We start from the raw sequence: 23,334 nt of genomic DNA, 5'->3' as shown, positions 1-23,334 counted from the left end.
CCCTACTACTAGCGCGCGCGCGCACACACACACACACACACACACACACACACACACAAAGTAAGATAACGAATTAACAGTGTCTAAAATATAAGAATTATCCAGAGAAAGATTTGGCCATTCAAGTCTGTATTCAGAAAAAGGCGTTGTCATCAAACGGCCTTCTGTTGCTTTGTTTAGTAGAGAAACTTTCAATTAGATAAATACTTTCTTTTATATCATCAGGTCTTCATTTCTTGGCACTTAATAGAGGCAACATTTTAAAATCAAGGTAGCTAGGACCTAATTGGAGGAAATAGTCTCTAGAGGCCTGACCTTTAAGGGTGTGTCTTGTCCCCTGCCTCTTCCCTTCTATTGCTTTTTGCTTCCTAACAGCAATGAAGTGAGTGGCTTTGCCAACCACATCTTTCCTGCCATGATGTTCTATCTCACCAATGCCCACAGTGATCAGAACCCTCTGACACTGTGAGCCAACATGATCCTCTCCTCCAGTTGTTTTTATCCAGCATTTTGTCACAGCAGCATAAATCTAACCCAATAGTTGGTATATGCACAATATAAATGAAGGCTCTTCAGGAAGAAAGCAAAGAGCAAAAATATCTAATTGAGTTTTCAAAGAGAGCTCAGACAGAATGAAGAATCCTACTGTACCTACCTTGGTATAGGTATATCCTATAGAACATGCGTAGATAAAAATTCCTTCTGCAGTGGATACATCTTAAAGAGAAACAAGCTTGTTCTTTATCTTTAAGATGAAGCACTTGTTTGTTTTGAGATTGGATTTTGAAATGAAGCATCTCTAGGTACACTAATAGTATTGATAGAATTGAAGCATGAGGGACATGAAGAGATTGTTATTTATCCATTTATCTTTTAGTTAGAATGAATCCATTTCTCCATTAAAACCTTTCTTTGTCACAGGTCACAATATCATTGGTCTTTGAAATAGGATAGAAAAAAAACCCCAGACTATTGCAATGGCACCCTTTATTCTGTAGGTCCAAATAACCAAAGAAGAAAGAAGCTTTGTTAAGTAAGTATTTAAGTCTACATTCATTTATTTATTTATACTCATGTCCAAGAAGTATGAGTTAGGATTTATTTATCCAAAAACCAATCATCGCAGTCTAGCATATAATGAGCTTATAAGTAATCACAGTGAGCCAAAGTACTAAACAGACTGAGAAATCAGCACCTTTCCTTAGATCTGGTAGTAGTGGTAGATCTAGTAAGTGGTTTGCTTACAGGACAAACCACTGTTCCAAAATTGGAAAAATAAGCAGTTAGGGAGAATTGCAACTTATGAGAGGAGAAACCTGTGTGGGAACCAATGCCCCAGTAGGAAGCTCTGAAGGATGATTGAGAAATTGCTGGAAGCTCACTGGAGACAGGTTTGAGAATTAAAAAGTCACAGGAATCCATTCATTGGTTATTCTCTATCCCACATTTTTACCTACAGGAGTCCTACCAAGTTCTTACAGTGAATAGCTGACAAGTTTCTGGCAAGCAGAAAGGACCAGGAACTATTTCAAGATATACAACTTTTTTTTTTCTTAACATGGAACAACCTCAAGAGAAACTATTCTTTTAGACTCATTGTAGTTTAACAAACTATATCAGAAAGACAGAAACCTAACTCTAGTTCCGTCGGCTTTTCACATAGAGGAAAAGGACAAAACCCAACTCCAACATTTACAGCTATCCTGTCTCACTTGAGGAGAAGGAGGAGGGGACTGAGACGCACAGGAAATTTACAGTGCAGGGTCACTGACTCTCTATCAACTTAAGCCCCACCATAGAACTTCAGAATATCCCTGTCCACCACCATAACACTAACTGCTAAAGGCCTACTTACTTTTGTACCTTTTACTTAAAACACTATGCCTACCTTTCATTAAATATTTACAATTTAAAAAACATTGTGCTAAAACACAATTGGAAGAGATTGAATGAGCATTAGAAACAGATATGTATATTATGAATTATCAAAGCAGACATATGCACATATACACTATATACATTATATATATGTATACACACATACACGCACACATTTACCAGTGGTGGAGATTAAACACAAGGTCTCATGCATGCTCTATCACTGAGCTACAACCTCAGCCTCAGATTTGGAATTTTTATTCCTTATTTATTAATCATTTTGTGCTAGGCCCGGATCTTGAACTCAGGGTCTAGGCAATTGTCCTTGAGCTCTTTTGCTCAAGGCAAGAATTCTACCAGTAGGCCCACAGCTCTACTTTTGGCTTTTTGAGGGTTAATTGGAAATGAGTATCATGGAATTTCCTTCCCTGGTCTGGTTTTGAACCATGCTGTTCAGATCTCACCCTCTTAAGAAGTTAAGAATTATAGACATGAACCACCAGCTCCTGGCTCAGACATGGAATTTTTTTAAAGAAATACAATTAATATGCCAAGGGAGTCAAAGGAAAAAGTGAATGCAAGATCAGATAAATAATGCAGACAGACATGTTTGAGGCAGGGGAGGCAATGCGACGAGGGGAGGGCACAGGAATAGAGGCAGTAAGGGTGAGCAAACGCAGTTGTGGTATTCATTGAGCTTTATATAAAATTGTACTATCTAACTTGAGGGTAGGGATGGTGATGGAGAAGAGGGGAGAACCACAGGTACTCAAAACCTGACTTCTGGCACAGAGTCTCCTTTGTACAACTACTTATTATAAATAAATAAATAAATATTTTTAAAGGCAGGCAGGGATACTGAAATGCTAAGAAACAATACAAAAGAAATGCCAGAGATGAAAAGCACTGCAATAGAAGAAGAGATTTGCCTTTGAGGGCTTAAGTAGTAGACTGATGATAGCTGAAGAAAGAATCTGTGAGCTTGAGAACACTAACAGAAATTTCTGAAACTGAAAAGAAAAGACTAAAAAGAAAAAACATAATAGCCAAGAATCATGAAACAACTACAAAAAATGGAACGGTAATAGGAAAGAGGAAGAAAGGGAGAAGTGGGAGGAGAAAGAAAAGAAGAAGAGAGGAAGATGAGGAGAGAAGAAGAACAATAGAACTAAACAGGAAAGGAGAAAAAAGAAAGGAAGGAAGGGAAGGAGAGCGGGAGAAAGGTTGAGAGTAACAGTGACTGGAAAATTTGAATACAGGTCAAAACTGCGAATCTTCAAAAGGAAAGGAAACAGAATCAATATATGAAGATCTAAGTAGTATCTTTTGTTTTTGTAAAGCAGATGACAGTTTTTTCACAATAATAATACTCATTGGAAGTTTTGCTGTGGACAAATGTTAAGTGTGTATAAGGGACATGAGTGACAGCAGTGATGGTGCAAATAGGACAAGTCAAAATGTTTTAATATAAAGTACTTGGCATCAGCCATGAATATAGTGTGGATTAGCAGTAGGCTTGGATTGGTGCCATCTCTGGGGAAGTGACTACAAAAGACTTTCAGAAATGCAGTACAACAGATATGTGGGAAAACGAGAGAGACCAGTTGTGTTATATAAACTGTCTAATTCAAATCACCAAAGATTGGTTGAAGGTATAGCTCAAGAGCAGAACATTTGCATACAATGCATGAGGTCCTGGGTTTAATTTCCAGCATCTCCCAAAATCAATCAAACAAAACGTAAAAAGGAAAAAGAGTAGAGGGCAAAAATAGAAATAAATGACAGAAAATGGAAAACAGGAATGAAAAGGTCAGCTGATGGGGGGGGCGGGAATCTTGAGACTTCATCTCAGCCAAAAAAAAAAAAAAAAAACAAGCTAGGCATAGAAGTTACCAATGCTGTTATCCCTGCTACATGGGAACTGTAAATAAGAGGCTCACAGTCCAGGATTGTCTAAGAGTAAATATAGACCCTATTTGAAAAAGAGCTAAAGAAAAAGGTTGTTATGTCTCAAGAGTATCTACATAGCAATTTCTAAGCCATGAATTAAAACAGTACCTTAAACAAAGGTTAATAATTTAAAATTAATAAGGTAAAGAACATATAATCAGAAAAGGCATGTGGCTAAAGCCATTATCATTTATAACTTAAAGTAGCAAACACTCACTTAGCAGGTAGGAACTTCCTCGAGTTGTTAAAAGGCATCTACTATTATAATTAGTGGTGAGTAATGCGATGCTTTCCCAATAAGATTAGGAATTAGGCATGGATGTCAATTGTCATTGCTGCTTTTCAACCTCATGTTGTCCTAAAATGTAGAGTAAGACCCCAAAAGAACATAAGTAATACACTGATTAGAATTAATTTGTTTGTTACCAGATGGCATGATCACTAATGTAGAAAACCTGAAAGAATGGAAGTAGCCCACAATATTACTAGATGAAACATTATTTCTTTCTTACATATCATCATTGAACAAATGCAATTCGAAATAAAACGCATTACCATTTAACCTGATGGAATATTTAAATCATTTACATCGAAATCTAACAAAATGCATATAAGACTTGTCTGAAGTAAACTATAAAATGAAGGAAAATTAAAAAGGACAAGTAAGTGCAGAGATAGCCTATGTTCATGAATTGGACGATTCAATATTGTTGAGATATCAGGTCTTTCTAAGTAGACTTGTAGATTTTATGCTACCCAGATCCCAGAAAATTACTTTGAGTTCAATAATAGCAAATGAACTCTGAAGTAACACCATGAGGCAAAAGATATAGACTAGCCAACTCTATATAGAAAGAGGACAAAGTCAATCACTACCCAACTTTAATATTTGCCACAATCATCAAGAAAATATGGTAAAAATAGACAAGTAGAACAAGAAATTGAATACAGTCCAGAAAGAAATCAACACGAAAGTCATCAAATGAACTAAGAGAAAGGACCAAGGCAATAGAAAGGGCCAGAGATATTCTTTTCAGAAATAGTGCTAGAGCAATCAAAACAATGAAAACTCCAGTCATGGAGTTTATATCTTACAAGAAGTAAACACAAAACATATAATAGACCTAAAAGTGCAAAGAGACAGAGAGAGAGAAAAAGAGAGAAAGAGAGAGAGAGAGAGAGAGAGAGAGAGAGAGAGAGAGAGAGAGAGAGAGAGAGAGAGAGAGAGAGAGAACAGGAGATGGAGGGAGGAATAGGTTGAATATCAAAGTATGTTGTATGCATATACTTATCACAAAAATCCTTTGTTCAAATCATTCATGCTAATAAATTATATGCCGCATTCCTAGGGAAAAAGGACATAATAATAAGCTCATAGACGATAGAAGAAAACTCAGATGACATTCAATACGGCAATTACTATTAGATGTAATACCAAGACAAAGTCAATGAAAGAAATAATTGTTAGGCTGCCCTTCATTAACATTTAAAAACTTTTGCTTGGTGGAAACGAAAATAATAATTCCCAAGTGAATGAGAAGAAAAGCCACAACCTGTGAGGAAATAATTTCAAAAGACATCTCTGAGAAAGGATTGCCACAAGAACATACAGGGAATTCTTAAAACTTAATGAAGAAGAAAATGAGCATCCCAACTCAAAAATGGGGAAACTTGGAAGGGCATGTTATGAAAGGATAGCTATGAATGGAAAGCAGGCACAGAAAACAATTATTCTGGGTCCCTATGCCATTAGGAGATTGCAATTCAAACAAGAGTGAGATACCAATGTATGCTTATTTGAATGCCCAGATTCCTTAACACCAACACCCCAGACACTGGCAAGGACTTAGAACAAGGGAAATTTCCATTTATTGCTGGTGGGAATGCAGCTAGCTACAGCCACACTGGAAAGTAAAGTCTGAGAATTTCTTGTCAAATCAAATATGCTCATACCATAAAATTCAGCAGTACGGCTCCTTGGTATTTACTCATGTAAAGTGGTATGTCCACACTGATACCTGCACATAGGTGTGTGTATTTAGGATGTAAATGGATGCATTGTGCAAATTCTAAATAATGTACTATCATTCTGTGTTAAAAATGAGTTGACAACCCACATGGCTTCATATTAGGGAAACTCAAATTCAGATTACTAAGTGGAGGAAGATAATCTGGAAAGGCTAAATACTCTTATATATGTTACATTCTGTAAACAAAGGAAAACTGATGAGTGATGCCAAGGGCTAGCGGAGAGGAAGGGATGTGTGACCATCACACAGAAGTGGGCAGAGAAGCAAACCTCTTGCACATATTACTATGATTGTAGTTATTATGTCACTGAGCATTTGTTAAAACCTACAGTACAGTTAACACAAGAGTGAACCTTGATGCAAATTCATGGATGCTAAGGAGGTGTAACAAAGTACACTCACTGGTGCTTTTGAGGAGAATTATGGGTGTGCGGGAACAAGACTTACAGGAGAATGCTGGTCTTTGCTCACTTTTCCAGAAAACTTAAACTGCTTTATAGAATAAAGTGGATTTGTTTATCATTTAATTTTTTTTTCAAACAGCTAAGGATTCTCCATGATGTCAATAACATGTAGTAGCATGTTCCAGCTCATAGGCTCTAGGTCTTGCTGCTTCCCAAGTTCTTCTGTAACTGCTTTTATGTCTCTACATTAACAAAGGGGCATTTTGCATACAACACTGAATGCTAAAATTCCACAAGAACTGCATGAATTAGTAGAAGAACAATGTCAAGACATCTAATCAAGGCAGAAAGCACACATATATGCAAACATACATTTCTCCTTTTTGCTAGCTGCTTATACTATGAGTTATTGTAAGAAAAGCAAGCCTAAGAAATATTTCCACCAAAAGCAAGCCTATTTTGAAGAATTTTCTAGCAGTTGAAAATACTATTGGTTAATTAGTGTTGTTAACTCTTAGTTAATGTACTGGCTAACTAGAAACCATAAATCATATTACATAGCATTATATTACATTTTGCAATTAATTCTAAGATCAAACTCATTAAAACAAGTTATTAGGCCTATTCTGCAGATGGATAGAAAAAAAGATTTACAATTGGGAAGGGACTACAGTGTGCAGGAGAGCCAGGATTTAAATACTAGTTTAGTTCATGCTCTTAAATAGTATTTTAGTTTTATATATCTTATTACCTGGTGCAGCATGACTGAAATGTCAGAAGTAGATACTGTCTTGTCAGAATCAAGTTTTCTAAGGGACACATCCTAGAGCTGGTAAATTCTCTAGGAGCTATGAAACACTATCTTGAATATCTCTTGTAGGTGGCTGGCTTAACTTTTCTGCTTCTGCCTGTGTCGAACTGGGGATTCCTATTCAAACTGAAGCCAGAATTCCATGATGGCTATGCAAGGATTATTGGAAAATGACTGAATTTGTCATTTTTCACAGATGAGGAAATTTTAGTCTTAGGCAAAAAGATAATACAAGAAATCACACCTCACTTAAAGTGAGGATGTTAACTTCTGTCCTTTGCTCCCTAATTATTACATAAACTGATACCTCTTGTCCATGGTTAGCTTTACAGCAATACCTTTATATTCTTTCTCTTTCATCTTTTTTTTCTGTCCACCCAATTGTCATGTCAGGATGGATTTGAAATTGTCTTCTTGAATAAGAACTCTTCATAATAATTGCAAAGAATGCCCGGGCTCTCAAATCTTCATATTAATTCTCCAAAGTTCACATTTCACTTCTCATCTTTATCAACCATAAGCTGCAGCTACTTCCCACATCTGCTCAAAGCCAGAATTTGAGAGGATTGCTTTCCTTCAGTGAGCTCCGCCATCTGAGTGCCACTAGTTATTCTATTCATTCCTAGGAAATCGTTTGGGTTTGCATAGCATTACATTTCTGCCTCTTCTGCCTATGTTCTATGTATTCAGGGGGTAGAGGTAGGACAATGAGATGGGCAAAGTTTATAATCTGCTGACAAGAATGGTTTCCATACAGAAGTTAAAAACAATACTTTCTTCCTTCTATTTTTATGGAAACAAAATTTTCCTAATTGCTTATGCTCTCCTTGCCTTTCTGTCCTCTCTCTCCCTCTGTCTTTCTGTGTCTCTGTCTCTCTCCCTCCCTCTCTCTGTCGATTTCTCTCTGTCTCTCTGTCTCTCTCTGTGTCTCTCTGTCTCTGTCTCTCTGTCTCTCTCTGTCTCTCTCTGTCTCTGTCTCTCTCTCTCTCTCTTTCTCTCTCTCTCTCTCCCTTTCTCTCTCCCTCCCTCCTCTTTATTGTTTTGGTAGACTAAAGCTTCCAGAGTTAACTTGTTATTAAAGTAAAATAAGACTACGTGGTATAAGAACAAAATATAAAATAAGTCAACACAAACTAAAAGCTAAAAGCTAACAATCTTATTGCTGGACTTGCTGGACTTAATTTCTTTTTTCCAAAGGAAGAAGGCAAGGAGAATAAAAAGAGTACATTGCGTCTTCTAAATAGACTGTTGACTTTCACTGGTGGGGGGAGGTTGTGGTTCATGTGGTATTTTGGAGTCATCCCATAATTGTTCTTGCTATTTACCCACTTGGTGATGGTCGATATCTTTTTATCATATACATTTTTAAATCATGTATTAATAAACAAGAAGTTTGTATGTTATTGATGATTGGATTATATTATTGACTAACTCCACAATTTCAAGCATGGCTTCTGGAAATACAAACAAGGTCAAAACACAAAGATCATGTCAAGTGCTTCAAAGATATAAATTAGTCTTTTCTTCTTACTCTTTGGAGAGTATGATTATAAGGAGAGGGGTGGAATCTTGAAATTGTGGATCAACTGAGAAATAATTTAAATAAGAATTAGACTCAAATTATTTGATAGCAGCAGAATATGGGAAGAATAGAATCTAGTTTAACCTACCCTCCCTCCCCAAGAGGCTATAAGCAATATGTCCCTATGATTGACAAATAGGAAGTTTCACTTATAAAAATATCACAATAGGACTAGGATTTTCCTCTCCTAAAGTAGGGAGACAACATTGGTATCAATCCAATGTTATTCTTGGACTAGTTTACCCAGTATGAAAGACTTCTGCTAGACTCCAGTGTGAGTCTCCAGTCTTTACTTAGGACAGTTCTGATATTACCCTTTAATACATAAAAGGAAAGAACACGTATTTCTCAGGACCCTACCTCATACCATTGGGCCTCAACATTTGGTTTTGTCGCTCTAAACTGTCATAGTCCCATTCCTTCCACATCCATAGCCATGAGGAAGCTGCTTCCTAGATGTCAAGCCTTTCTTCAAAAGGTTCCCTTTCATCGTTAGTCTTACTCAACTTGTGTTCTTAGCTTTCCTTCTTCAGTCTGGTTGATGGGGCCCATGTTCTCTCCTCCCCCCCCGCCCCCCCCCCCCGCCCGTGTGTGTGTGTGTGTGTGTGTGTGTGTGTGTGTGTGTGTGTGTGTGTGTGTGTGTGTGTTGCTATTGTGTGCATTACTTTTGGTTTTTGAAATGCAGATCGCTCTATGTTGCCCAGGCTGGTCTTGAATTCCTAGATCTTAGGGAAGCACCTCCCTCTTTCTCTCCTCAGAGGATGAGACTACAGGTATGTATCACCACACCACATTCACCACATTTAGGAATGTATGGTTTTGATCAGGTAGAATGCATACACATGTAACACATTACCTGGGACAACAAAATGATGGCTACGGATGAGTCATTCTGTCATTCTGTTGTGTTCTGCTATTTCTTTTGAGCTTATAATAATTTCTAAATAAGTTTTTTTTTGTGGGTCATGGGGCTTGAACATTGGGCCTGGACACTGTCCCTGAGCTCATCAGCTCAAGCCTACCTTTGAGCCAAATCCCACTTCCCTTTTTCTAGAGGTTAATTGGAGATAAGAGTCTTAAGTCCTTTTGTGCTCAGGTTGGCTTTGAACCTTGATCCTCAGATCTCAGCCTCCTGAGTAGTTAGGATTACAGGTGTGAGCCACTGCACTGGGCTAAACAAGCTTTTAAAAACCAAACTTATACATACTGAGAGCTAACCTAGCTATAGCTCATACATTCACAGTAATACCCCATTTCTATTCCATTTGGACATAGTATTATAATGCACAATTACTATTGCAGTGAAATTGCCAAAAGAAGAGCTTACCTTTTTATTTTGTGGGTTATCTCTTGTTTTGGAGTTTTAACTGCTTTTAGAGCTGGGCTTGGGATGATATATGCACACATGTTTTAAAGAATGCATTTTAACTACGCAAAGGAGATGAGCAAAAAAGAAGCACAAATACATCTAATGTCCACATAAATTGAGGTCCTGTCTTTCTCATGATAAATGCATTCAGGTAGAATTAATATTTCTTTGGAGTCCATCATTTGCATCTGTTAAATATGCTAATAATACCTTATGTATATAGTGATTTGCAATTTTTAAAATTCACAGGTATTATCTCTTTGATCATCATAATTCTGTGATGCAGGCAAAGCAGTGATTATGATGAGAAAATGTGAGAAAATTGCAGATCAAGCAGGAAAAATGTGCTTTCTCAGAAGGAGCCAAGACGTGGGCCAGTATTTTCCAATGCCTAGGCAGGTGTTCTTGCTACCTTACCAGATATTGTTAGACTATCCTAATAGAGAATTTATTTTATAATCTAGCTGAAGGAATAAGAACTACCAAAGCTATTAGCTTTGCTTTATCTTGCCTAGGGATAAGCCAATTACTTTTCACATTTTTTTATTGAAAAGGTGATATACAGAGGGGTTACAGTTTCATAAATCAGGTAATGAATGCATTTGTTTTTGAACAGTATCACATCCTCCCTCATTTTCTCTGGTTCCTGCAACTCCCACCCCCCACACCCAGCCAAGTTGTAAACAGTATCTATATGGGGTATCACAGTTTCATTGGATCATCCTTTGTCCCACCGTTTCTGTGAGTTCCCTTCCCTTCTCGGAAACAGATAAACATATACCAGAGAAAGGGTAGAGAAACAGAAAACAGTGACAAGGAAGAAACAAAGGGGGAGGTACAAAAGAAGAAAGAAATTACTGTAAACAGTACCCTAAAACAAATCAAAACAAAACCCCTTGATACCATTCTTGGAGTTTATTTTGATGTGCATCATTTTATATAGGCCTCTGCCCAGAGGTCACAAACAAGGCCACACCAGCACAACTATGTTCATCCCAGGATTATTTACCATAGCCAAGATATGGAATCAACCAGAAGGCTCTCTGCAGATGACTGGATCAAGAAAATATACACACAATGGAACTCTATTTCCATCAGAAAGAATGCATTGCCCCATTTGTAAGGAAGTTGTGCTATATCTTGTTATTGAATTATAATAGGTGAAATATCCAAAGGAACATTGGTTGCTCCTTCATTTGTCATAACTAGCGGCTAGCAATAGTTCAATCCAATTACTGTTAACAGTAACAAATTTCTCAAAATCCTAGCCTGTAGATGTTGTTTAATGAAGGTTTTGGCCTTGATGTAGAACTTGGTGATAACTCCCTCGGTCTGTCACTCCATGGAGCCCTCATTCTCTACCTTCCAGGTAACACAAGCATTTTTCCTTTTTACCTTGAGTTTTCTTTTTTTTTAAAAAAATTGTGTTATTGCCGGGGTAATGTATAGAGGGGTTACAGTTACATTCATTAGGTAGTGGGTGCATTACTTCTTGAACACTGATACCCCTTCTCATGTTTTTGTCCCATTTTCCCCTTTCCCTTCTTTATTTCAAATAAACAAATAAATAGTTATACAATATATCAGGTAAAAGTCAAATACATTAACCATATGAAATTAGCCATAAGAGAAAAAAGGGAGAAAAGAAATAACATAGTACATTAAGAACAACAATCACAAAGATAAACTTCTAGTATCCATATCCTAGTTCTCTTTGCTTAAGTAGAGTTTAAGTTCAGAAAAGACAAAGTAGGGTCTCACTTCATTTTCCTTCAGCTCTGGGCCTTGAACTCAGTGCCTCTGTTCTCACTCAGAATGCTTGTCACAGTTTGTGCTTTGACAGGGTTAAGCAATCTAAATTCCCCTACGTCACAGACGTTCTAAAACATAATAAACAGAAATGATACTAATAAGCCAAAAAGAAATTCTAAAATTTCTAAAGGCTTCTATAACTTTCCAGTAAGAGGGTACTTTATCTTCTAAGAAGGTTAATGATGAGGTTTTTCACTTTTTAAAATCAGCGAGATGTCTATTTGTTATAAAATACAACTGACCATTTGATCATGAATCATCATGATCAAAACTCCAGAGTGGCAGGTATCAAGGAGTGCATCAGAGATCAGATTTTTAGCCTCTCAGCCTTTCAGGAAAGGAAAGGAAAAGAAGAAAGAGAGAAAGAGAGAAAAGAAGGAAGGAAAGGAAGGATGGAAAGAAAGAAAGAAAGAAGGAGGGAGGGAGGGAGAAAGTAAAAAAGAAAGCATTTTTGTAACTTTTAGAAGTTTAAGTATTAGGCCATTATACCATTACATTCCAATTTATGGTGATGTAACTTTTTTTTTTCCTCAGGCCTTTTTTTTTAATCTGAAAAGTTAGGAGTGTTCTTGTTGCCATTCTTGAAAACTCTTGTTATTATATTTTCTCATGTCTTCTCCCTTGGAGCTGCATTTTAAGGGCTGGGTATTGTTCTTTATCTATGGTGAGGCTGGAGAGAACATGGATGGATATAACGGGAAGAATTAAGAATAGGCTTTCATGGATGCTAGCTTCTGACTCATCTTCTGTGATTCCAGTAGATAATCTGTTTCAAAGCCAGCTTCACTCAAACAAGTGTGTAGCCCACCATCCTAAATGAGTCTATTTCTTGTTCCTGAAAAAAAAAAATAAAGAGGGGAAAAAAAGGCAGAAAAGTCTGACGTACTCCATCTTGAAACTGGAGTAAAGGTGGTCCCTGAAATAGCAAATCAGGTAAGAGGGAATAAGTGGGAAGATCTGTCTTCAAGGGCTGGAGTGTCAACAACGACAATGGCTGGGGCACATCTGGAGTCCAGGGCACTGGGCTGGGGCTCCAGCTGACAGTCAGTGTGGATGCTCACATAGGGAGCAGGACTTAGTCACAGAGTCAGGCAAGGACTGCCACTGTGAAGAGAATAGAGATAGACAAGCCACACAAGTTCCAAAAGCACTACAAACATACTAGGAGTTTCAGTTATCTTCATTTGTCTCCTTCTTGACAGTGCAGAAAGGTGATTTCCTAAGTTAATTTTTAATGTTGGAAAGAACTCGTGAGTTTCTTATATGTCGATTCTGGAATTATCTTTATGAATCACATTGCACTCCAATATGAGGATTGAGTTGTTTCTACTTTGATTCCAAACAAAATACCTTTAAAAAATTATTAGCCTGTCTTCATACATGTTTTTTATTGAAGAGGGGAAACAATGAGAATGCTAGAAACATACAGAGCCCTGTGTGGTGATAAACTCCAGTAATCTCAGCATTCGGGAGGCTGAGGATGGAGGATCATTATTAATTCCAGGCTAGCCTGAGCTATCTAGACCCTTTCAGGATCAGCCAATCAACCAAAGTGAGCAAACTACAGGCAGAAAAGTTAGAGTCCTGGCTTAAATGGTACAATGCCTGCCTATCAGGCACAAGCTCTGAGTTCAAAACCCCAGTAAGTATACAACAGTGAATCCGCAATTACCTAATTTCATCATTAGCTGCAACCAACACATCCTTTGGACACATCCTTGGCTAAGACTCCCTGTAAATAGCTTCTAAGATCATGAAAAAAGGCTCATTTTTCTCTTCATCACCTGCTCTCAGGCTATGATTCAGTTGCCACTATATTGTCATTGGGTTCAACTCAAATCCATCCTGATGGTCTGTCACCTGCTTGTGTTTCCTTTTATCTCATCACTCCTCTAGGTTATGCTGCTGAAATCCTACTAACATGTCCTTCTGCTTTCCAAACACCCATGGGGTGATTAAACTTGTTCCTTTCTCAAGAAAAGGATATTTGCAGAAATGCTAAAGATATATCATGATGCCTTTCTGAATTTAAGTCACTCCCATAAGTGGTTTGGCTCTCCTAGCCTCCTAAAGGTCACCTGTGTGGTTATTTGCATTCATTGTGCCATCAACAAATATAAATTAAGCCACCTGCAAGAAAAGGAACTTTAAATTTAGGCAATGGGCATAGAGTAGGCCCAGAGGATCCATTTCCACTAAATGAGGCTATAAAAGCTGCACATGACCTAAGCATTCTTCTGCCCTCCAAAACAAGGCTCAGGATGACAGTAAAGCCAAGAAAACATACTACTAAGAAGGAAAGAAAGGACAAGACAAACCATCAGCTGACTTTGTTCTTGCATACAACAAAATAGAGATAAAATACAGGGCTGCGAAGAGCCACTGGTCTGATACAATAACTTTACAAACTATTTCTCAGATGGTCAGATATTTTATACACACACACACACACCATTGTCATGGTAAAATATTTCTAAAATGTATTGGCAGGAGGGAAGGTGCAGTCTCAGAAGACACAAAGTAAGTGCTCCCAAAGGGTTATGCTTAGACACCTTATAGCTTGTGATTTTTATTTTCTTTACCATAGAACCTGGGTGTATAAGCATATATACAAGGGAACCTCTGAAGAATATTTTTCCTAGTAATATATACAAAATGACCCCAAGTAAGTCTGAACAGTAGAAGATCTGAGCAGGCTGGAAAGTCAGCTTGACGGAATAGGGGGGAGTTGGTGGATAAGAAATAAGACAATATTAGGTATTTGATATGGAGCCATTTATTGTCTTCCTTCTTTTGAGGAATAGTGTGGGGGTGTTGTCATAATTGCTTTCCTTAGGCATTTTTTTGAAGAGCTTTGTTGTTTCTCTTTTATTAATTAACCATGAAAAAATAAGTCCTCTGGGTATATTCCTACTATTGAAAAGGTAGATCAGTTGTGTGTTTTTCTAGTCCAACATGATGATAAATTTCAGCATACCATTTATGAAAGCAGGTTTTTAGTGCCTACCCATGTACAGGAATAGTGCTGAAAACAAAGGTAAATAGGCTGCTATACACTGGGGTTTTGCAATATTTGTCATAGGCTAAGTGACAATTGGAATTTCCAGGGGTTGCAAGTATAGCATGGTGGCCTGCGCAAGACTCCCAGTATTCAAACCAGTATTAGACCCAGTATTCAATTCCAAGAAGGGGGACAAGGGGATTATATCCTGGAACCAGACAGACATAGTAGCCAGTGTTTTAAAATCTGCCCAACCTCAGAATCCTTTTTCTTGCAGAACATTACATTTGGCGAAGCACACTTGAATCAAACACTGCATCAAACAGGATTCAAAATAAATGTTTATTAAGGCAGAATATCTTGTTGCTCCTTCAGTATCTGGTCTCCAGTGATTGCAAGTTTATCCTTTTGCTTTCTTCACAGCGAAAGGACCCAGTGCACATGATACTTTGTGTGGTTTGATTAGACAGAGAATGATACCACTACGTGTTGTCCTTAATGTACTATGTTATCTCTCATCTCTTTTGCTGTCCCTTGGTTATCTCATATTGTTACAGTACTTTACCTTGTTATCTGATATATTGTATATATGCTTATTTGGTTATTTGAAATAGAATAGGGAAGGGGGAAAAACAAGATGAGGGGCGGGGGTGGAGGGAGGGAAATGGGGACCAAGACATGAGAAAGGGTATCAATGTTTGTGAAGCAATGCACCTTCTATCTGGTGAATATAATGTAACCCTTCTATTAATTACAATAAAATATACGTAAAAACATGCATCTCTATTAGGGAAACACAATATGGGGAATTCAGTGAGGGTTGCCAGTCTTTCTTTGGCAGAAAGAAAAAATGAAAGAAAGAAAGAAAGATAGAGAGAGAAAGAGAAGAAAAAAGAAGACAAGAAAAAAGAAAAGACAGTTACAATGTGTCCTGGGGTAAAGTTTTGTATTGGGATTTTCTTACAAAATTGAACCTGTTCTTAATTATTGTCTTGGGTTTCTTGATAATCTAAGAGTTCATAAATGAGCTTTTACTTCCAATGAATGTGTACCTACATGTGAATAAGCAATAGGTAATGATACCATCTTGGCCACCCTGGACCCCAACCCTCCTACCTATACTTCTCATGCTACCGCGGGTACAGTACCACTATGTACCACTATGCTTATTTGTAGAGATGAGAGTCTCAGTATGGTTTTTTCCCTTGGCTGACTTTGAAATTTTGATCCTCCCCAGATGTACTTTCCAAGTTGTTAGGATTATAGGACTAAGTCATTGTACCTGACTTGAATCAAGCAAGCAAGCAAACAAACATTTAGAGGAAACTTAGAATGTGCTGCGTTTCATTTGCAGCCTTCAAGAGTAATGTGTGTGGGACACAGGAAATGCGGTGAACTCCTCTGATCCTTGTTTTTGTGTTGTTTTTGTTTTTGTTGCTCGTGGGACTTGAACTCTGAGCCTGGGCACCGTCCCTGACCTCTTCTGCTCAAGGCTATTGCCCCAGCCCTTGAGCCACAGTACCACTTCCTGCTTTCTGGTGATTAATTGGAGATAAGAGTCTCATGGACTTTACTTCCCCGGGCTGGCTTTGAACTGTGATCCTCAGATCTCAGCCTCCAGTGTAGCTAGGATTATAGGCATAAGCCACTGCACCTGGCTAATCCTTGGTATTTTAATTTGTTTGTAAGTGATGACCTGCTTATTTACTAACCTCTCAGGTGACTCTAGAAGTCATAAGAAAATGATTAAGTGCTATTGTAATGTTAATTTTAATTATTTTTATTTTAAAAGAAGTCTCTCATTTCTCTTTAAGGAAAATGAAATGGTTAAATAGGAATACCTAGACTATTGAGGTTGGAGAAAAAAAATTCAACAGTTAACCTAGAACTGTTGAGGATGGAGAAAAACAATCAACAGTTATGGAAGGATGTTGACAAAGGAAACAGAAAAATGACTTGGTTGTGGAGAAGGGTCTTGCAGGCCCAACTGTGGAGAACTTTTTCTGCTTCCTTACCACCCAGTCTGCTTAATTCAGAAACACATCCATTTTAAAAATTTCCCTCTTGTAAATGATTACAAGTAAGGTAACAGATCTACAGAAATATCAATATCAAATACTATATATGTAAATATATAGTAGTTGTTAAAACACATGCAGGTGTGTACGAATGAAGGAGAAAAAGAGGAAGGAATACATTTTTACTTGCTTTGGTTTTAAGTTAATATTATCATAGGGGAAGAGAAATCTAACAAGGATTAAAAACTCAGTCTTAAATGCTCTCTCCCAGATCCTTTCTCTCTGCTTATCAACCAGTGAGCTTTCATAGAGCCCCCCTTAGTTAAAACAGTTAAACAATATAGTTGGATGATCATATCAAGCAAATATCTTATACGTTTATGGGATAGATGTGATGAAGGTTTAACTCCGGTTCTGACAATGTTAATTCAAAAAAGGAAAGATCACTCGGGAATGGTGCCCTTAGAGAAGTCTTATGAAGGAGGGGGTCCTGGGATTGAACTTGAAAATACTTTGTGGTACAGTTATGAAAGACGTGAACTTGCTCTATCTCTTCACATTAACCCAGTGAGGTTAATCTCTTTCCACACGTGAGGAAACAGCTCAAGCAGATTAGTCTTCCGTCAAGGTCACAGAACTGAAGTCTATCTACCTACAAAGGTCTCTCCTCTACACTGTCTTTTCTCTAATACACCAGTTGTAGCAACAGGGTAAAAGCCAAAGATGGCCTTTTTCTGGTCCAGGGCTACCTCCCCATATAAGACCCATCACCCCCCATGTTCCTCACTTTCGGTCATACCTTGCATTTTCAAAAGTCTTAGTAATGGACCTATGACATCCTTAGAAAAGTTTAACTGAAAATCATTTGATTGAGAAGTTATCTTCAAAAAGTGGGCAGTTCAGGACACTAGCAAAGTTGGTAAGTCACCTAGGGACTTACAACAGCAAGAGGCAATCGATGTCCCAGGAAGGAAAAAGCAAAGGACATCAGTAATGATTCTGAAGACTGAGTAGCTCTCAGTTATGGAAGAAGTCAAGCTTCAGAATAAGGAATTCTACACAGGCATTATCAAAACCACAGTGAACGTACATACCGTTCTCCCTAACTAGACCTTATTGGTGCAGGCATAATAGTGACACAATCCATAGAGGTTAGTCTTCAGGTAGAAAAAGGGCAGATCCTGGTGGTGAAAAGAGATACAAGTTCTAGGCTGCCCCTAGAAGCACAGCTGCCTCCCACAAGCCTGACCCACTATGTGGCTAACTGTTTTTCCTTATGAGTTTAGTTTGAGCACCACCCATATCTTGAGTTAAGAGTCTCTTCTGCGTCTGTCTGTGGGCAACTGTTTATTATTAGGCTGTTGGAATGGCCACAACTAAGCCAGATGTAGGAGGTCTAAGGAAAGAAAATGGTTACCTGAAATTAGCCTCAGGCACATAAGTAGGCTGAGCAAGTTGAACACCGAATGCAAAATCCATATTACTTTTAATTACTTTTACATTTTTTCCATTTAAAATTAGGAAAAAGTTGCGAGAATACCACAGGAAATATCACATTCTCCATTTACAGAGATTTACCAATTAATACTGTGTCTCATTTGCCTTCTCTCTGCATTTTCTCCCTCCTTCTATGCACACACACACACACACACACACACACACACACACACACACACTTTCACTTTTCTCTGAAATAATTTCAATGTATATTTCCTGAGAACAAGGAAATTCTCTCATATACTTAGAATATAATAATACAATACTGTACAATATATAAGATCAACAATTTAATTATGTTGTGGGCTATAATACCATTACCTAGTTTACAGTGCATTTTCAAATTATGTCAATTGCGCCAATACTGTCTTTAATAGCCTTCTCATCTTCCTTTTCTCACTCCAGAATCCAATAGATGATCATGCATCGCAAAGGGTTTCTGACATCTTTCGTGTTCTTTTACCTGGAATATCTCACCCACCTTTTTGCATTTTGACCTTGACATCTTTGAAATGAGCAGGACACAATTTTGGCAAAAGGATCTGCAATCTGGCTTTGCTAGTCTGCATGCTGGTTTCTGTGTGGCTAGTTTTAACTTGGTTATGGCAGGAATGCCAGAAATGACATTGACATTTCATCCTTCAGGGATTTACATCAACTGTCAAACCATGTCTGTCCATGGGTTAAGGAGCGTCTGCAAGCTTTATTGTTTTAATTACTCTTGTAGATTTTTAAAAAGTTTGTAGAAGATATTTGGGCATTATCTAAATATATTAAATGTACTATCCTTTTTAACTCCAGGTTATTTTTGAAAAGGAAAAGGGGACAATCTCTTCTTTTGTTCTGAAGAATAATAAAAGACGCAAAAAGAAAAGACACTAATGTCTAGTCACTTCTTGTCTTCTCTTTGTTTTCAGGAGAAGTCAGTCTCCTGTACAAGATTCTTTATGAATCATTTCTTTTCTGTTTCCTTGTAAGGCTGCTGGTGGGAGACTATTGAACAAGTTGATTCGCATCTCACTTAATAGAACAAATCAACCCTAGTAGCACCTCCTTAAATCAAAACTCAGTTCTTTTATAGTACTTCCCTCTTTGATCATTGCAAAAAGTACAGACCCATTCCTGCCTGCTTCAAGTTCACTAAGAGTACATCAGACCCATGCAGGATTTCCCCTGGCTTATTTACTCCTGAGGTGTGGGCAGTAGAAACATAGCCTAATTATTATTGACCCAAGTCATTTTTCTTGCTTAGGAAATGAATTAATAGTATTAGGAGGCAAAGTCTGGTAAAATTGGAACCAAAATAATCTTGTCCTCAGACCTTGAAGACTAATACAAGGTTAATGTCTCTGCATTTTAAAAAATGCAAGTATTTATAGGGTTCTAAACTCATGTTTGCTTTTCTCTATATAGCTCCCATATATAGATCATCACAATGAGAACTTTAAATCACATCCAAGAATAAGACTTTTATGTCTCACTTTGTCTAGCATGACATGTTAGGCTTACTTGAAAAAAAAAAAAGAATAAAATGGCTCCCAGTATCACAAATTATTACGACTCTCCATTTCATGTGTGGTAAAATACTTTCATCTAGGAACAAATAGGATTGAATTAGAATGGATTACGCTGCTGGCTCTTTAAAAGTGAGGAAGTTATAGAACTTCATTGAAAAAAATATCACGGACTTCAAAAAATATGTAGCTATCATTTTGGAAGAATAGACTACCTTTATTATTTTAAATGGCTTTCATTGTAAAATAATTTGGCACTTATAAGAAGTTGCCAAAATAGTCAAAAGTTCCCAAATGTACCCTTCACCCAGGTCCTCCACTTCTGGGTCAGTGAGCAACTGACTCTAGCACTGACTTTGCTGCACTTCAAACAATGATAAGGAATGATTTTCAAAATTCAGATCACAATAATATTTGCAAAGAAAAATCAAAAGCAGAACACAAAAACCTATGCAACAGGTAAAAAAAAATATTAGAATGATGCAAAAACTTAAAAAAAGTGCTTGTAAAAATGAATAATTTCCCCAAACAGCTCAATGGTCCCTATTTCTATGTATTCCGGGTTGATTTCTTTTTCACAGTCCTATAATAGTGAGATCACACATTTTTTTCTTCGATGTCTGATTTCTTTCCCTTAGCATAATGTCTTTTAGGGTTCGTCCACATTGTTGTAAATGGTGGGGTCTCGTTTCTTTGGACTGCATAAGATTCTTCTAAATATACGTTCACCATCATCCCTTGACATGAACTTTGTATTATTTCCGAATCGTAGCTGCCATGAATTGTGGAACAATGAATATGAGGACACAGATATTTTTATATGATGGTGATTCCATTTCTTTGCCTCTACAGCATGAAGAGGATCAGCTGAGCAATATGGTTTTGTTCTGAGTTTCTCTAGGATACTCTACGTTATTTTCAATCAGGACTTGTTCTTTCATTTCTTTATCTTCTGATGTTAGGGCTTTTAACATGAGTTTGATGATTCCCAAATCTATAATTACAGTTTCCTAGAAATCAAATCTTGGAAATTCACACACTTTATAACTTCATGAAGCTTAGCACAGTTCTTAAAGCTAACCTGGACAAAATAATTTCTCCTCAAAGCTGGAAAATATGGGAGAAAGCTCCAATCATTTTCTGTCAACACCTATAATTTGTGAAAGTTCTCAAGATAATGCTATTGTGGATTTTTTTTTACCTCTGATCACGATAGGATCATTGAAGCCTCAGATCAAATATTTGCTTTTGAAAAAATCTCCCCCCTCTTCCTCCTTATCACTTTTAAAACTCATTCTGTGGCTGATTTCTCACCATAACACTTATTTTCAAGTCATTTGGTAATATATTTATTTTTGTTTACATGCAGATCTATCTTCAAAAGAATGTCTGTCCTGTGGGCATAGCAACTTGATTTTATTCAGCCCCTAAAAAGTCCCTTGTATGTAGTGGATATTTAAACTACAATTGTGAAAGAAGATTCTGAAATGCCAAGTAAAGTATCAGTCTATCATGGACAATTTGTGGTGCCAGTTCAGCTAAACGCTTTGTGAAATCTGAATAACTACAGCTATAAAATTATGTATGTATATATGTATGTATGTATGTCTATGAAAGTTTATCTTTTAGACATTCAAATAAAAGTCATTGTCTTCTTAGGAATTTACACAGACAAATTACATTGTAAAGAAATTTACATCTCACCTTAAAGAATTTTCTTCTCAGAGATGTGACTCAGAGGTAACAAATGGTGCCCCAATCCCTAGATGCGTAACCTGTCAACTGCTCAATCAGGAAGTATCTGTTCTGATTAAAAACAAGTAGTCAGATAGCCCATAATGAGTACAAATGCCCTCAGTGTTTACTTCCTGCACTCTATGACACGATGCCCCAAAGTTACTAAGTTGATTCTGCAAAACTGCCTTGCTATTAGGCAAATGTTTATGTTCTCCTTACACTCTACATGAAAATCTGAAACCCCAGTGTGGATATCAGGAGGAGGTGGGGACTTTGGGAAGTGATTAGATGCAGATAAGATGAAGAAGGTAGAGTCCTCACAAGGGATTCTGTATCCACATAGGAAGAGGAAGAGACTTACCAGGCTTCATCTCTCCATGTGAACACCTCAGATGAGGCAGACAAGGAGACCCTCCACAAAATAGGAAGAGAATTGTCATCAAACCACATCCCTTAATCACAGGATTTCCAGAGCTGACAAATACATTTCTTATTTCAATCACCCAGGATGTGATGATATTTTAGTATGTCAGTATGAGTGAACATACCTCTTTTCCCCCTATTTCCTTCCTTCCTTCTTTCCTTCCTTCCTTCCTTCCTTCCTTCCTTCCTTCCTTCCTTCCTTCCTTCCTTCCTTCCTCCCTCCCCCTGCTCTCTTCTTTTCTCTTTCTTTCTTTCTTTCTTTCTTTCTTTCTTTCTTTCTTTCTTTCTTTCTTTCTCTCTCTCTTTCTTTGAGTCCATCTTTCCTGGATCAGGTGATTTTAGTAGCTCAACTTTGCAGGGGATATTTGTACTTGTTTCATTTCACTTTCTGATTAGTTCTTGCATCAGATTCATTTGTCAGCTCCAGAGCCATTCACTTTTCTTAAATGAAACAATTCTTGTCTCCTCTCTTCTACTTTAGCGTTCATCAACTGCCTTTCTTATACCCCAGGGAAATTCCATTCTCTTGGTGATAAGTAGAAAACTTGCCAGGCCCCATACTGGGAATCTTAAATTCTGTTCCTGAAAGTTAATATTCAAATAGAGGTGGGTAGAAATGAAGTGTAGGGAGAGATGAGGTGGTATAGGATTAATATTTCTGTGACTCTCGAATTCTAGAATTGGCCATTGACCAAAGTTGCTATATAATGCCTTATTCTTACTCGTGATGTTTGTGTGCATTCTGGACATAGGAAACTCACAATTCCAGTGGCCTTTGGTATCTAACTTGAGTCCTATGATTAGTTCTGACCAGTGATGTTTCATGAAAATATTCTACTTCACCTTTAGTTATAGCATTTACGACGGGGACACAATGTGGGGAAGCCTTAATTCCCTAAGGATAACCCATCAAGATTAAGACAGAGCGAGTGGATAAGCAGGGCACAACTGGCCAGATTCCACTTTTGGTGAAGTGAAGGCAGAACTGGAGAAACATTTAGGTGGCTCCTGAGGATCCCCACACGAAAATTCCCTTTCACAGCACAGTACCTGGAAGAAGATCCTCATGAAAGACTGACAAAAGCATGTGCAAGAAAAGTTGGTAAAAAGTAAAGAAAATGTTTATAATTACTCAGAGACCTACAAAGGAAAGAGGAAAATGAAAATCAAGGAGTATGATCATCGCTATCATCACACTCTGACATGAGCACCATCACCCCTCGTCATTTTCAGCAGTGTGCTCATTGGGCTTCGCTCGATTCTCTGGCAGGGAGAGGAGAAAGGACGTGGAGCATGCGATCCACGGAG

The sequence above is a fragment of the Megascapheus bottae genome, chromosome 10, assembly GCF_031878675.1.
Source record: "Megascapheus bottae isolate mThoBot1 chromosome 10, mThoBot2.hap1, whole genome shotgun sequence".
NCBI lineage: Eukaryota > Metazoa > Chordata > Mammalia > Rodentia > Geomyidae > Megascapheus > Megascapheus bottae.
Note: the sequence above shows the minus strand (reverse complement) of the source record.